Source organism: Perognathus longimembris, chromosome 12, assembly GCF_023159225.1.
Source record: "Perognathus longimembris pacificus isolate PPM17 chromosome 12, ASM2315922v1, whole genome shotgun sequence".
In the NCBI taxonomy this organism is placed as follows: Eukaryota; Metazoa; Chordata; class Mammalia; order Rodentia; family Heteromyidae; genus Perognathus; species Perognathus longimembris.
In genome coordinates this window covers 17,679,891-17,695,491 of record NC_063172.1, presented here as the reverse complement: position 1 = coordinate 17,695,491, position 15,601 = coordinate 17,679,891, and the positions used below count along the sequence as shown (strand labels likewise).

At 40.8% G+C, this 15,601-nt stretch overlaps 1 pseudogene; it reads right to left on the bottom strand.

The window, feature by feature from the left end:
* The window catches only part of LOC125360585, a 33,500-nt pseudogene that overhangs the window by 5,456 nt on the left and 12,443 nt on the right, over window positions 1-15,601 (bottom strand).

Here is a 15,601-nt window from a genome sequence, read left to right as displayed (position 1 = left end):
CCTCTTTTGTTCGGTGAGTATACATTTATCACTGTGATGTCTTGATTTTGGATTTTTCCTTTTATTAAAATGTAGTGTCCTTCTTTGTCTTTTTGAGTTGATTTTAATGAAAAGTCCACCTTGTCTGAGATCAGGATGGCTACACCTGCCGTTTTGGTAGGTGCATTTGCTTGGAAGATCTTACTCCATCCTTTCATTCGGAGCCTGTTTTTGTCCCTTGCTGTAAGGTGGGTCTCTTGTAGACAACAGATGCCAACTTTTTGTTTGCGGATCCATTCTGCCAGTCTGCTCCTCTTTATTGGAGAGTTTATACCATTTATATTCAAAGAGATCAAGGATAAGAATGTTTTTTCTTCTTCCATTTTCTTGTTGGGCTGTTTTTTCCTCTTTTTTATTCTTGTCTTTAGTGAGCTGCTCTTTCTGTTTCTGTTTCTGTCTGTGTGTCCTGTACAATCTCTGTTGGGTGGGATTCCCCTCTTAGAATTCTCTGTAGGGCTGGTTTTTTATTCACATACTCCTTTAGATCCTCTTTGCTATGGAAAGATCTGGTTTTCCCTTTGAATGTGAACTCCAATTTCGCTGGATATTTAATCCTAGGTTGCATATTGTTGGCCTGTAGAACTTGGATGGTGTTCTTCCACTCACTTTGCATTTGGTAGGTTTGTGTGGAGAGGTCTGCTGTTATTCGGTTCCTCTTCCCATTGTAGAAAATTTCTTTCCTCGTTTTGGCTGCTTTCAGAATTTTCTCTTTATTCTTGAGATCTGAAGTCTTGAATATTATGTGCCTTGGGGTGGCTTTTCTGGGTCTGGCCTGCCAGGTGTCCTATAGGCTTTGGTTACCTGGATGGGGTCCCTTGTGAGATTGGGGAAGTTTTCTGCAATAACTTTATTGAAAATATGATGAAGCCCTCTGCTCTGGTACTCGGCTCCTTCTTCTATTCCAATTATGCGCAGATTATATCTCTTGTCTTTGTCCATTAGTTCCTGGATTAGTCTGCCCTGAAGCTTCACCGTTTCTTGGAGTGTGGTAATTTTCTGGTTGTTGTTTGCTGCTTCATCATCCAAGAGAGAGATTCTGGATTCCATATGGTCAATTCTTTGTGCTGTGGATTCAATTGCGGAGTTTATGGATGTCAGAGAGCTATTTATGGTTGCCAGATCAGCTCTGATCATGGAAATTTCTTCCTTTAAAGAGTTGTATTTTAAATCTATTTTTTCATGCATTTCACTTCTCAGGATGTTAAGGTCTTCTTTAATGGAGGTTTGCATTGTATCCATTTTTGCTTCCATTTCTTTCTTGGCTTCCTGGATGTCCTTCAAGACTTCCACTCTAAACTCCTGGAATTGTTTTCTGATTTCGTTTCTGATGCTTTCCATCATTTCTGTTAAGATGGCCTCATTTGCTTTTTTATTCTCCATCTCCTCTTCAGTCATGCTGCTTTTTGGAGCTGGCGAGTTGGCTTGCCCTTTGATGAACTGTGTTATATTTCTTTGTGATTTGCGCATCTGGAGATCTGTGGGTGGCTTCCCTGGTTTGGTTTTGTGCTGGTTCCCACTGGTCCATCAGTGGGAGCCTTGTGCCCTGGTGTCCTGGCTCTGGGTTAGGTTTGGCTGTTGCACCTTGCTTCCAAATGGGTGAGTATGACCGTCTCGGTTGTTGCTGAGGTGGTCACTCTCCCTGCACTTGGGGGTCGGTAGGTTCTGTGTCTTTCTCTGTGGGACAGTGTCCTGCCGCTGTGCTGTGCCGACCCTAGCGTGCCCCTGTTGGGGGTTTGCTGGTCGCTGATTCAGCATGGCGTGGAGGCTTATCTCTTCTTTGGTTCTTTTTTCCACTCTGTATCTTGGTCAGAGGAGCTCACCTCTCAGGCAGTTCGTCTTTCTATGTGGACTGCTCCGGGGCCGGTGTTGTTGGGGTGCGGCCCACCCACTTGTGTGAAATGTGCCAAACTGAATGGGCACGGGCCAATGGACAGCTCTGCCCTCCTGTGTAGGCGCGTCTACCAGAGCGGGCGCTGCCGCTGTGGCCCCGTCCACCTGAGCGGGGTACGCCTACCAGAGTGAGCCCTGGGTTGTTGGGTTGTGTTTGCGCCCTCCCGAGAGTCCATTGTGGGGGGCGGTATGTGTGGGGCCCAGTGGGATCAACTGTCCAGGCACGGGTTAGCGCCCTCAGACTGCGCCTCCGCCGTGAGGGAGGCACGTGATCAGGCCCAGGTGTCCCTGCTGTGTTGGTACTGCCCACCAGCGCCTGTGATTTTAATTGTAAAGGTCCGTGAGGTCCGGGTGCCTCGGGTGGGGCTTGCACTGCTGGCCGTCCCCCGGCCCCTGTTGGGAAGGGGGCAGGGCTGGTTCGGCCAGTTCCGGCTCCTGGGCGGCCTTGGGGCTGCTCTGCCCTTCCCCTGCTAAACTCCTGTGAGGGCCTGATGGTAGCTTCCTGCCTGATTTGGGGGTTCTTTGTTCCCTAGGGGTGGGGAGGGGGAGGGAGGGAGATCTAGCTTCTTTGTAGGGTTTGGGTCTCTGATAGCTGATCTCCCGTTGGGGGAGGGGGTAATGGGGGATTCACTGGTCCTGGATTGTGTGTGTGTCCCGCGCCGCCATTGGTCCTTCGGGTGTGGCAAAAGGTCGTGGTGGCGTCCCCCGCTCTCCTGTTCTGCACCACTGGGTTCCCCAGCCGCTCATGTCCGTTCCCGGTGTGGACCCGAACTTCCCGTCGTCACCGTGTGTCTTGGTCTGCACTCTCCCTGGAGTCCGTGGAGTCCTGGAGTCCGTGGAGTCCCGCTGTCTGGACTCTGCGCTCCCGGAGTGAGTTTTCGGCAGTCGGTCTGCCGATCGCCAGGTCCCCTTTGCCAGCCTGGCCCTGTTCGGGCCAGGGTCGGCTGGTGGGGGGAGGGTGCCCCGTAGATTCTCCAACTCCGTGTAGGTTTTCGGCTCTTCTTTTTTGCTTCTTTTTGTTTTCCTGCGTTTCTCCACTGCTTCTGGCTGCTGGTTTTGCTGGGTTCTTGATGGGGTGTTGGATGCTGGAGTTCCCAGTTTGCTATTGAGTCGGGGTGCCTCCCTACTGTGGTGGTGCCATCTTCGCTCCCCCATCTTTTCTTTTGCTCCTTAACTGGAGATGAGTCTCACAGACTTTCCTGCCTGGGCTGGCTTTGAAGTATAATCCTCAGATCTCAGCCTCTTGAGGAGCTAGGATTACAGGCGAGAGCCACAGAAGCTGGGCAGATTCAGTGATCTTTTCTGATGGAGTACAGAATGCCTTATTTGTGCCCCCTCACTTCCGGCCGCTTGGCCCTCTCTGCTGCTCCTCAGCTAGTGCTGCTTCCGCTCTGCGGTTGCTGCTGCCGGGGTATCGGCCTGGAGGTGGTCCTGTCCAAGGGTTCGGGGACGCCCTGCTCTCTCCCGCACCCCCGCAAGGCTCGAAGCGGCTGTCGCGTGCGACCTCATCAGCGACCGACGCCTGCGGTGACCCCGCGCCACCCGGTGGAGGCCGCCGCCGCCGCCCGGGGATGCTGAGGCCTGTGGCGGCGCCGCGCGGGGCGCCCGCCTGCGGCCGTTGGAGCTGCAGGCCGCTTGCGCCGCCATTCCTGCTGCTGCTGCTGCTGCTACTACCGCTGCTGCTGCTGCCGGGCCCGGCGTCGCCTCCGAGATCACCTTCGAGCTGCCAGACAACGCCAAGCAGTGCTTCTTACGAGGACGTCGTCCAGGGCACCAAGTGCACGCTGGAGTTACGGGTGCCGGCCGGCGGGCGGAGAAGCAGGGGTCGGGGTGGGGGTGGGGGGGCTCCCGGCCTCTATCCTTCTTGATTTCCTGTTCTCTTCCTCTGTCACATAATCCTTTTTCTCTGGACATCAGAGAGAACCTTGTAAGCTTGCACTTTTGTTTAAACTCTTCTTTTTCGTTTGGGCTTTAATCAAGGTGGTGCTTCAAGGCTAGTTTCCTGTAAGCCTGTTTCTATTCTTCCAGGGTTGCGTTGGATTTGACTCCCCAAACCTGAATTTCTAGCTGGGCTAGGGCAGGTGATGGAGGGAGAAGGAGCATGTAGCTGTGCAGAGCAAGGGCAGCTGCCCTTCCTTTGCCTCTCTCTGAGCATTCTGGAAAGTTCCTGAGATGGAGCTTCTTATTCAAGTGATCCATTGGGAGAGTTTCCTCAGGGAAAATGTTCTGAAGTTGACAAGAAAGGACAAGAGAGGAGTTCAAGTGAGAACAGAGTCTCAGTTGGAGATTAACTTGAGCCTGATCCCATAGAAAGCTCTGGAGCATAAATGGCAGAACAGATTTGACTGTCCCTTGAGGCAAGGAAGCTTGTGTTAGTTTTCTTGTGTCAGTCAGTCACCTATTGAGGTGTGGGGTTGTGAATTAAGTAAGGAAAAAAGACTTCCCTATGGCTACGATCAATTCTCTAAGAAAAAAAAGCGTGAGTTGTTTATCAACAAATACTCAGCCCCTGAAGGTTGACTGCACAAGCCTTTGTCCTACATGCCCTACATAGATGGGATCATAAACATGACCACCATCCCGTGTCCAGCTTATTTATTGTCTGAAGTCAAGTTTTGCTAACGTTTTGCCTGGGCTGGGCTGGAACTATGATCCTCCATCTCCACCACTTGCATTTAGGGTTTTAGAGCTTTAACATGAAGAATTATCCAATTTGGTCAAACATTTTTTTCTCCATCCATTAAGCTGATTGTGTGATTCTTACCCTTTATTCTATTTATATAACACATTTATTTATGTGTATATGTTGTACTATCTTTACATTCCTGAAATGATCCTTGTGTTTGATCTTTCTAATGATGATTTTGAATTTTCTCTGCAGGGGATTTTATTAAACATGTTCTTCTCTATTTTCCATAAATATTATGGTATGTAGTTTTTACAAAAATGTAGTTTTCAAGGCTTTGCATAAGGACAGAATAGCTTTTTGGAATGAATTTGGAACTGTTTTTAACCTTTCTATTTACAGAATACTTTGAAGAGAATTTATATTAGCTCTTTTTTTAAACGTCTGGTAGAATTAATCAGTGTATATGTGTGATTCTGGTGTTTTCTTTGTCCATGTCTTCACTGGTGATTAATACACTATTATTGTCTGCTATCTGAGAAATATAAAATGTTCTCTGTTTTCTGAATTGTAAATAGAGGGAAGAGATGGTGAGTGTTAGTTTTCCTTTGCATGTCACAGAAATATTGTTACGGAACATAGTTTTATATTCCATCTCATTAAAAACATGGGGCTTTTAGATTATGTCCTAAGGATTCTCTCTCTGTTTTTGGTAGTAGTATCAAGGATTGGACCAAGGCCTTGCACATATTAGCAAGTTCTTTACCTCTAAGCTATACACACAGCCTAAGGTTTTAGAAGGTAAGCAGCAAAATGCCTTCAAAACCATTCAATATGAATCTCAACATTGTCAAAAGCCAATGACTTTCCACTTCCTTGTGCTAATGTGAGGGAGGTCATTGGGGAGGCTGTTAGTAGGAAATATTTGAGTCACCATATAATTCTGGAAATCTAATTGGAACACTTAGTAGGTTTTGAGTGAGGAAAAAATCCTTCTATAAACAAAGAAATGCTCAATGAACAATTTCTTCGCACCTTTTTCTCCATAATCTAAGAATCTGACTTTCTATACATTCATTTGTTGGTATAATTACTGTTTATGTCATTCTAGTGGCCTTACCCTGAGCACTAGGGATCTATGCCTGTGTTCCTTGATTCAGGCTAGTGTGGGAATGGGGAAAGGACAGAGCCTGTGGGTAGTGCACTAGCTTCAGTGGACTTCTGAGTATAGTGAATATATGGTGAATATAGTGAATATATAGTGAGTATATAGTGAATAAGACAAAGGCACGGACATGCTAAATCCAAACTGATGGGAAAGAAGAATTCTGCCTATTGGACATTTTGGAAGATGGATAAAAAGTTAATTAACATTTAAATGAAGAGTGGAACCCAAACACTTAATTTCTATTGATGGTCTGCAGTGAGAATCAATATACAACTCAGCAGATTGACTTAAAAACAAACAAAATAGGCAGCTCATCTTTCTTGTATGGTACTTTAAAAGAATTAATCAGTTGTACCCCAATCAAGAAAACTGGGTAGCAGGTACCTATTTCAGCCTCTTCACTCTTTTGTCCAGCAACAGCTGTGAAAGGCAGAGGCAAGGTATGGGGGTACATGGAGGTTTTGTAGATGGGACCTTGCTGCAGTTGACAAGGATGAGCATTACAAAAAAGGAAATCTTACCTTTTTTGAAATTCATAGTAATAGAGAAAAAATGTAAATGAAGAAAACCTAACTTTTTAACTTAACATTTTATTTATACTTCTTTTAACTTCTAAGGCTGTATTATTCTTATTTATATATCTTTGCGTATCAAAGATATATTACTCTTGCATCACCACCTTTTGCTTTTCTAAGAAGAGGAAAATATTAATAAAATGGTCGTGTGTGTGTGTGTGTGTGTGTGTGTGTGTTTGTGTGTATACATGCTAGGATAAGTGTTTAAACTCTGGTCCTTGAGTTTATTCATCTTCCTTGGCTGGTGCTCCATCACTTGAGTTATCCCTCCAACCTAGCTTTTTTTGCTAGGTTAATTGGAGATTGAGATTGATTCTGTTAGACTTTTCTGCCCAGGCTGGCTTCAAACTGAAGTCCTCTGATTTTAGCCTCTTAAGTAGCTAGGATTCCAGGCTGGATCATCAGGGCCTGGCTGTCACATGGTCATTTACAGACACATATTATTACTGTTTAGTCTTCATCCAACAACACACACACACATGCACAAACACACACACACACACACACACACACTAGTAGCACCCTATACAGGACAAAAATTTCATTTTCATCATTAGAAAATAAGGTATGTTTTGTCCAAGTTAGAGAATCTAGTTTCTATTCATGTCATGGTATACAAGTTCTATCTTCTTGAAAGACTTTATAATGAAAGAATGGCTCCATTAACAGGTAATTACACATCATCTAGGCTGGGCTTAATAAAGGTGAATCCTGTAACTATTAAATCTCTGCATTCCTTTTTCAAGACTTAAATAGCAACATAAAGTTTCATCAGCCATGTAATTAGTATTTGATATAGGTATGTCATCATCGTCTTCCAAAAGAGAATAATGAATATATGTATGTATATATAAGTATACGCACATATATATGTATATATATATATATATAACTGTGATGTAGTGAAGTTTGCCATTAATGTCTTCATTTATTTGTTTTTATTTTTATGTCTTGATAGATACTGTATGCCCTCTTTGAGGAAATTTAAACATCCCTATTTAACATTTTCTGTAGTTAGAGATTCCCCTCACTCCATAATGTTTAGAAAATTTCCCTCTTTCTTTTCTCTTTAAAAATGAATTCTAGCAGAATAGTTGGTATTACCCTTGTTTCTTTTCATTTCCTCTGCTTTCAAATACTTTATTCCATTCTCTCAGGTAAGAATCTCTCTATCTCCCTTGATATGGGTACCTATATTTTCAACTCTTTTTCATTTTCTTGCAGTTTAATTGCAAAACCAAAGATATAACTTTTTAGAACATCAGTTGTAATAACAATCATCCCGACAAGTTTCAGTTTGGTATAGATGTCTAAATCCAGTCCTTTTATCCCTTTGTTTCCTGATGATAGGAGTTGCTACACATCAACAAAATTGTTGTTAGTTATCTTTTTTTTTCTTACGAGAAAAACATTTCCTCCTCTTTCTTGTATCTTGAGGAATCATGTGTCCCCTGGTAATGTATTATAAGAATACAGAAGCCATGTTGAATGATGTGTATCAAGGTCCATTTAATTCCACAGTAAGTGTCTTGTGGCCTGAAGACTGACAGTGCAGGGTTGACAGCCTGGAATAACAGTTATAAAGTTAACTTAGAATTTATGGTTCTGGCAAATACACCTGGCTTTTTATGTGCTAGGTGTTAACTAAGAATATGTCAGTGGGGAGATTTATTTGACTAAAATGCATTGAAATTACTTGCTCCAATGGACTGTATTATAGGTGAACCTTGGTGTAAATTACGAAGGAATGGATAAAAAAATAATGAGGTGACAGAACTTAGAAAAACCAGTCACACCATAGCTTCCCTTGATTGAGTTTTAGATTATTTAACTTTCAGTTTAGAAGTAGAAAACTGAAGTAGAAATGCAGATGAAGAACTTTTGTAATGCTAGAATCACTGGCATCAGACTAACCCATCTGCTAACTATGAAATAAGACTGAAAGCATAAAACAAATGGCACAGTGGCATCTGCCTGTAATCCAGTTACCAAGGAGGTGGAGTCCGGAAGACTGCAAATTGAGTATCAGCCAGGGCAAAGGTAGAGGTGAGAATTTGGCTTAAAAATCAAAAGCAAAAGGGTTGGTGGCCTAGTTCAAGTATTAGTGCACTTGCTTACCAAGAGTTAAGCTTTGGGTTAAACCAAGCAAAAAGTAGATATTTAAAGGCACTAAAAATAAATATGGGGCCCAGATTCAAACACAATGTGCCCTCATTTGTCATGGCTTTATATTGTAAGAACTTGAGTGCTTGTGTCTGTGTTGTGGGTAGAGAAGATAAAAATTAGTGTGTGTGTGCACGCACGTGTGCATGTTCATGTGGGCAAGAAGTCATTAAATTGATTTTTAAAAATTTTATATAAATGGTAGGATTTGTAAAGCCAAAGATAATGTCAACATAAAATATCTGACATAACCAAATGGCAGAGGTAGGTGGTTTAAACCTGTGATCTTAGCTACTTAGGAGGCTGAGACCTGGAGGCTAATCTCAGGGAGAAAGGTCTCAGAGTCTTCATTTTCAGCTACCCAGCAAAATGCCAAACTGGAGGCATGGCTCAAGTAGTACACTACTATCCAGAAGAAAATAGAGTAAAAGTGAAAGGCCAAGAGTTAAAAAAATAAAAACACAAAGCAGCTCAACAAAACCCGTAACAACAGAGTATTATAAAAATTCAATAGTGGGCTGGGGATATAGCCTAGTGGCAAGAGTGCCTGCCTCGGATACACGAGGCCCTAGGTTCGATTCCCCAGTACCACATATACAGAAAACGGCCAGAAGCGGCGCTGTGGCTCAAGTGGCAGAGTGCTAGCCTTGAGCGGGAAGAAGCCAGGGACAGTGCTCAGGCCCTGAGTCCAAGGCCCAGGACTGGCCAAAAAAAAAAAAAAATTCAATAGTAATAAATTTGAAGTTTAGATTTAGTGGAAAACATTAATCTTGTGGGTCCTGATTGCTTTTATTGGTAAATTTTTCCAAAATTTGAAGAAGAAATAGAACTAATTTTACAGAAATAATTCAAAATGATGTACGTAGAGAGAAAGAGAAACAATTGGAATTTCACTAGCAGGACTGTAACTAAGTAAAACTTCTTTGAAAAAGTGCTGCTATATGTTGACTATGAGTATGTGAAAATTCCATGGCCATTTGATGTGCCATCTACATTACTCAATAGAATATAGAATATATGGCCAACAAAAGGTATGCATTTGAGCATTCATAGCATAATTATTTACTGTAGAAAGAACCTAGATGTCCAATCATAGGGTAAATTAAGTTGCAAGGCATCACATAATAGACAACTATAAAGGAATGAACAAGTTATAGCCATATCTTTTAGCATAGATGAGTCTTTCATAGCTAATGTTAGCTGGAAGAAGTCAGATTAAAACAAAAACATGCCGGTGGCTCACACCTGTCATCCTAGCTACTTAGGAGGCTGAGCTCTCAGGACTGTGGTTCAAAGACAGGCCAGGCAGGAAAATCCATGAGACTACCTCCAATCAACTACCAAAAATGTTGAAGTGTAACTGTGGCTCAACTGGTAGAGCACTAGCCTTGAGCAAAAACAGTGCCCATGCCTGAGTCCAAGCCTCAGAACTGGCACACAAACACGTAACAGCAACAATAAAACCCCTTTTCCTATGATAATAGCAGATAGGTCTATCAACTTAGAAGGGTAATTCTAGGAAGCACGAGAAGAAAAGCTTGCAGACTCTTGGAAATACATTCTAGCTTGATCTAGGAGCTAGAAACTTATGTGAAACTGTACAAATTGAATGTAAATGTAAGATTTATGAGTCCTTCAAGAAGTTCTGTCTTCTCCTTAGAAGCAAAGAAGTGATTCAAAATTACAACAACTATAATCTTTGCAGTTTGAAGCATAGAAAAATGGCTGTGTATATAAAAAAATTAAAAAATCTGATCATGAAGGAGGAATGCCAACATGTAGTCTACTGGTGCTAAGTGACTGTTTCCTCTCTGTGTGTCTCTCTTCTTTTTTTGTGTGTGTATGTGTGCTTCTGGCTGTAATTACTAAATAAACAGCAGGTCATGCCAATGTCTCTTTAAATATAAATGTAATGTAAATGTCATGTTAAGCAGATGGGAACACATCAGTCACAGAAAAGTCATTGAAAGACCTATGAGTTTTAGTCTTCTAAGACTCTTTAGCCCAAGAAACCATCTAAGCCACTTACGGCCCAATTTCTAGCATAGCTATTTAATTACAACAACTCAAAGGTTAAAATACTTCATTCCCCATTAGACAAGATTCCCTAGTAATAGTATAGGACAAACATCTACAAAATATAAAAGTCCTAGCTTCTTCCTAACAATGGAATTTGAATCTAGGGGTGCAATCTATGAGCCTATGTCCTTCAGGAAGCCTGTTTGTGGCTGGGGTGTGCTGTTATGTCTAAGACAAAAGCCTTTACCACTGTATGACAAGAGCCTGATGGGAGAATGACAAGGCCACTGGTTGTATTTCAAACACATTCGAGGAGGAACCATTGAGATAGCCACTTGGTCCAAGGTTTCAAATGATAAAAATTATTAATGAGTGAAATGGATGATAAGTATCTTATTTTTAGATTCAGAAAATGCTGGCTCCTAAAATGAATTTGTTCCAATTTCTTTTATGTAAAAAATTGAGGCTCAGAGAGTAAGGATAACAATTTGTTATTTTAGTAAACACATTATTTAGATAAAAGTGATTTAGTAAATTACTTTTATTATTTAACTATTTTATTGCAATTAACTCATGCTGAGAAATCAAATTTATATATACATATATATGATGTACAACATGTTTTGAATTATAGTTTGTAGAATGGCTACATCAAGCTTTTTTTTTTTTTTGGCCAGTCCTGGGCCTTGGACTCAGGGCCTGAGCACTGTCCCTGGCTTCTTTTTGCTCAAGGCTAGCACTCTGCCACTTGAGCCACAGTGCCACTTCTGGCCATTTTCTGTATATGTGGTGCTGGGGAATCGAACCCAGAGCCTCATGTATATGAGGCAGGCACTCTTGCCACTAGGCCATATCCCCAGCCCTACATCAAGCTTTTTGACATATAAATTACCATACACAGGTATGGGGTGTGTGTGTGTGTTTGTGTGTGTGTGTGTGCGCATGTGGTGTGAGCAAACATTTAAGACCTATTTCTTTTCTTTATTTTCAAATATATAACACATTGTTAGTAACTATAATCACCATGTGTACAATAGATGTCCTGAACTCTTACCTAACGTTTCCTTATCCAGCTATTTCCCATTTCTTCTTACTAATAGAAACTGTCTATCATTTTTTTTTTTTTACAACATTCCAGTCCTCCTTTGAGCACTCAACTCATTGTTTCTGTCGCTGTCTCTCTTGGTCTCCATCCTTGATCAGTGAGAAGATTCTTGGTCTCCTGTTACCACATATGTAACTTTGTACAAGCTCCTAAAATGTGAGTTGGTGAGACAAATGGTAGCTGTACATTTGGTGTTTGCTAGCTATGAAACCTTGAGAACTTCATGTTTTGCATGTATCTATGGATCCAACTCAATGACTGTGGACACATAAAACATACTCATCAGAAAAAAGTGTAAAAATAAACTAGGAACAAACATGACCCAACTCTAATTCCAATTGTTTTGTCTCCTAAGTAAAAAGTGATTCAAACTTTCTATAGAAAGTTAGAGAACTTCAAGATGGAAGAGTTACCTTTTGCTAGTGTATATTAATGATACAAATTGTGCCTTTTCCCTACATGAATATAAGACACTTGGTTCATATTCACTTCATCTATTTTTTACCTCTCTGTTTTTGGATAAATTTAATGTTTTTTTTTCAATTGTGTTCCCATACATTCATATGAAGTACTTCAATGATATTCATCTCACTACATCTTTTCTTTTTACTCTCTCCTTTCCCATTGAAAGGGAGAGTCCCTATATTGTACTCATGCCCTTTTATTTAAGGACTTGGTTCTGCATGCAATATTTGTTATTCTTAGTTTGGTTTATTTTAGTAAACATGATGATCTCCAGTTCTATTCATTTTCTTACAAAAGACATACTTGTATTCTTCCTTATGGTTAAACAATACTCACTTGTCAATCAATTAATCAATCTATCATTTATATACCTATCTAACTGTAAACATAAGTACACATCATATTTTCTTGATCACAGTTGGTAGGCACTTAGGTTGATTCCACAGTTTGGTTATGTGAACAGTGCTGCTATGAAAAAGGGTATGTGTTCTATAAAAGACTAAGTCATTCTTAAATACAAGTCCACTCTTCAGAATCTAATTTATTTTAATTAAAAATATCCTTAAGTCATTTGACCAAGAGGTTTCAGTTCAACGAATCAGTTTATAAGTGCAATGCATCTTGACCAATGTCACTCCTTCTATCATTCTCCCTTATCTTTCCCAACCCCACCCAAGCCCTTGTTACATGATCCCGCTTTACATATGTACATTGGATATAATGACTATATCTGCCCATTTAACAGAGAAACTTTTTGCAATTTTCAAGGAGCATATGACTAGGATAATATATGACCACCATAATAGAAATCCTATTTGTGTATTTAAACTTCCAGAAGCATAAGACAGTATAAAATAAGTTTTGTAATGCCCCATTCTATATTCACCATTCAGTTCAGGGAGCATGGCCCTGAAGAGGTTAATTACATAATGAGATACTGAACACTGTCTGTTATTCCAGTGCTAGTCTTTATGAGATGAAAATCTCCTCCTCACCAGAGCCCACTTTAAAATGTAATCTATAATTCATTGCAGATGAACCATAAAATGCAGAAACATTTATTTTTTACAACAACTACCATTATTTATGACATTTCCCTGTCCTCTATTAAAAATATTCTTTGTAAGGAGTATAGAATATTCACAGCTGCTAGATTATTTACAAGGGAGTTGATAAACAGTAGTAACAATTTAACCATTAGCAATTTTTAAAAACATTAACTTGTTTCTGAGATGTTTGTTTTGTGCAGCAAAATCAGGAGAATAAATTTGACTCACCAAACCTATTTGCCCAGTGAAGTTGATAAAAAAAAAAACTAGGGCTTTTAAATTTTAATTTATTCAGGGTACATGACAAAATACTCCAGATGGTATTTTGAAAATGAGGAATATTTTGGATTGAAAAGAAATTGGCAGAAATGTGATTCAATGAGACTCAAGACTAGTAAAGTTACTGAATTTGCTCTGTGGATTCATTACTTTATCAGTGAGTACAGGGAAGTGGTGGCTGGGAACCATGTATTGACCTGAGTATTGGGGCTAATGATGACCTCACAGTCTCTTTCTCCAAATGGCTCCCAGTGTGGAGATGAGAACCCTCAGCAGAAGTGGCTGCCATTTGATCATTGCTGGGGAAATACTATGCATATTGTGTCAGAATGTCCTTTTTGTTGATGGAGTCTGAGGGCACTTGCAAGAGTGTGTTTGCACTCAGTAGAAGTTATGAAGTGACAGATGCTGACTTAGTTTGACTTAAATGCTGCATGCACAAAAACACTGAAGGTCAAACTAATAAAGATGTAGTGAACCGATAATAGAGCAAGGGCAGATAAAGTGTGCATTAAAAAATCATGTGATACATCCTATTGGCGTGGGGATTGCCTGTATTCTCCATGTCACCCTGCCGCCTCCATCTTGCACTGGTGGACAAGATCCTTTCAAAATTCATGGGTACCCTGAAACTTCATAACAATCTCTAAGAACTAGAATGGCACAGAACTACAACAAGATGAGAAGTCAACAATGAGGGTGACCCTGTTTTGTCATCTGGAAGGGGTGGTCAGCAATGGGGTTTCTTCACAGATGGAGTGTTTTTGCTTTTTCCTTCAATGTTCATAATCTTGGCTGACCTCAGAAACTAAGCTGGGGTAGGCCTGGTTAGTAGTACTTAAACGGGAGGTAAGGCTGGGGAAAAAAAATCTCTGTGAGTCACGATACTTAGAAACATCTTTGCAAGTGGAGCTGAGTTGAAGCTTGATAACTGCTTATGTTCTCAATGTCATCTTAAGGAATCAGAAATATTCTCTGCTAATATTGAATGGTCTTAACTTTTCTTTAAGAAAACAATGCATGTTAGTTAGCTAATCTTGTCTAAATTTTATAGATGTCATACTTTCTGTTCCAGCTTTTTGAAGAGAGTCACATTTAAGGTATAGCTTGCCTATATAAATGCAAAGACCCAGACCCTCAAAGAACATAGTAGCTGACATCTATGTGCTTCTGGATGGATAATTTTTTTTGTCTGTTGTGGGGCTTGAACTCTGGGCTTGGGGGATGTCCCTGAGCTCTTCAGCTCAAGGCTAGCACTCTACCACTTGAGCCACAGTGCCACTTTCATCCTATATGCTTCTGTAATAAAAAGAAATTAGGATTATTAATGCACAGGTAATCAGCAGCACATTCAATTGGGCAGCTACTTAGTGATGGGAAGAGTGAGAAAGGTAGAATAAAGAATTGGGGTTTACATGTTAGTTGAAGTTTGGAGACTCGCTTATAGAATGTTCTGCCTTATCCAAGTAACTGAACTGCAGTAGCTACCCAGCATTACAGTGGAGAATAGAATACCTTGGAAGCAATTGTATAGACTAAGGCTCCAGTAACACATCATTTTGGTTATTAAAGTTTCAAGGAGATATTACTTGTCTAAGTTGATTTTGGTGAAAGGAATAGAGCCAGAGCTACATCTGAAGAAATGTCTATCAAGATGTCCATGGCATTCTGCGGAAGAGACTGGGCCTGGACATATGGGCTTCATGAAAGTGTTGATCTGTGTCTTAAAGGATGAATAGGATTTTAATAAGTGAAAATAGTGAGCATATTATTTATTTTCCAAGGCCCATTGCATTTTCAGTAGTGTAAGCAGTAATGGCAATTGAGCTTCCTTAATAATTTATTTGAAATAACTCATTGGCAGAATGAAAACAATCGATTAGTGATGTCTATCTTCTGTGCCTGAGATACACACCTGAAGGATGTATCTATAGGTGGATAACTATCTTACTTATCATATTTCCAAGCAAGAAAGAATTAGTTAAAATTTTATTCCTTAGACTAAAACGTAAGATTATTTTTGTTTACATGTCATTGAACAGGGTTTGGAGGCATGTGGTTTTTTTTTTGGCCAGTCCTGGGCCTTGGACTCAGTTTTTTTTTTTTTTTTTTTTTTTTTGGCCAGTCCTGGGCCTTGGACTCAGGGCCTGAGCACTGTCCCTGGCTTCTTCCCGCTCAAGGCTAGCACTCTGCCACTTGAGCCACAGCGCCGCTTTTGGCCGT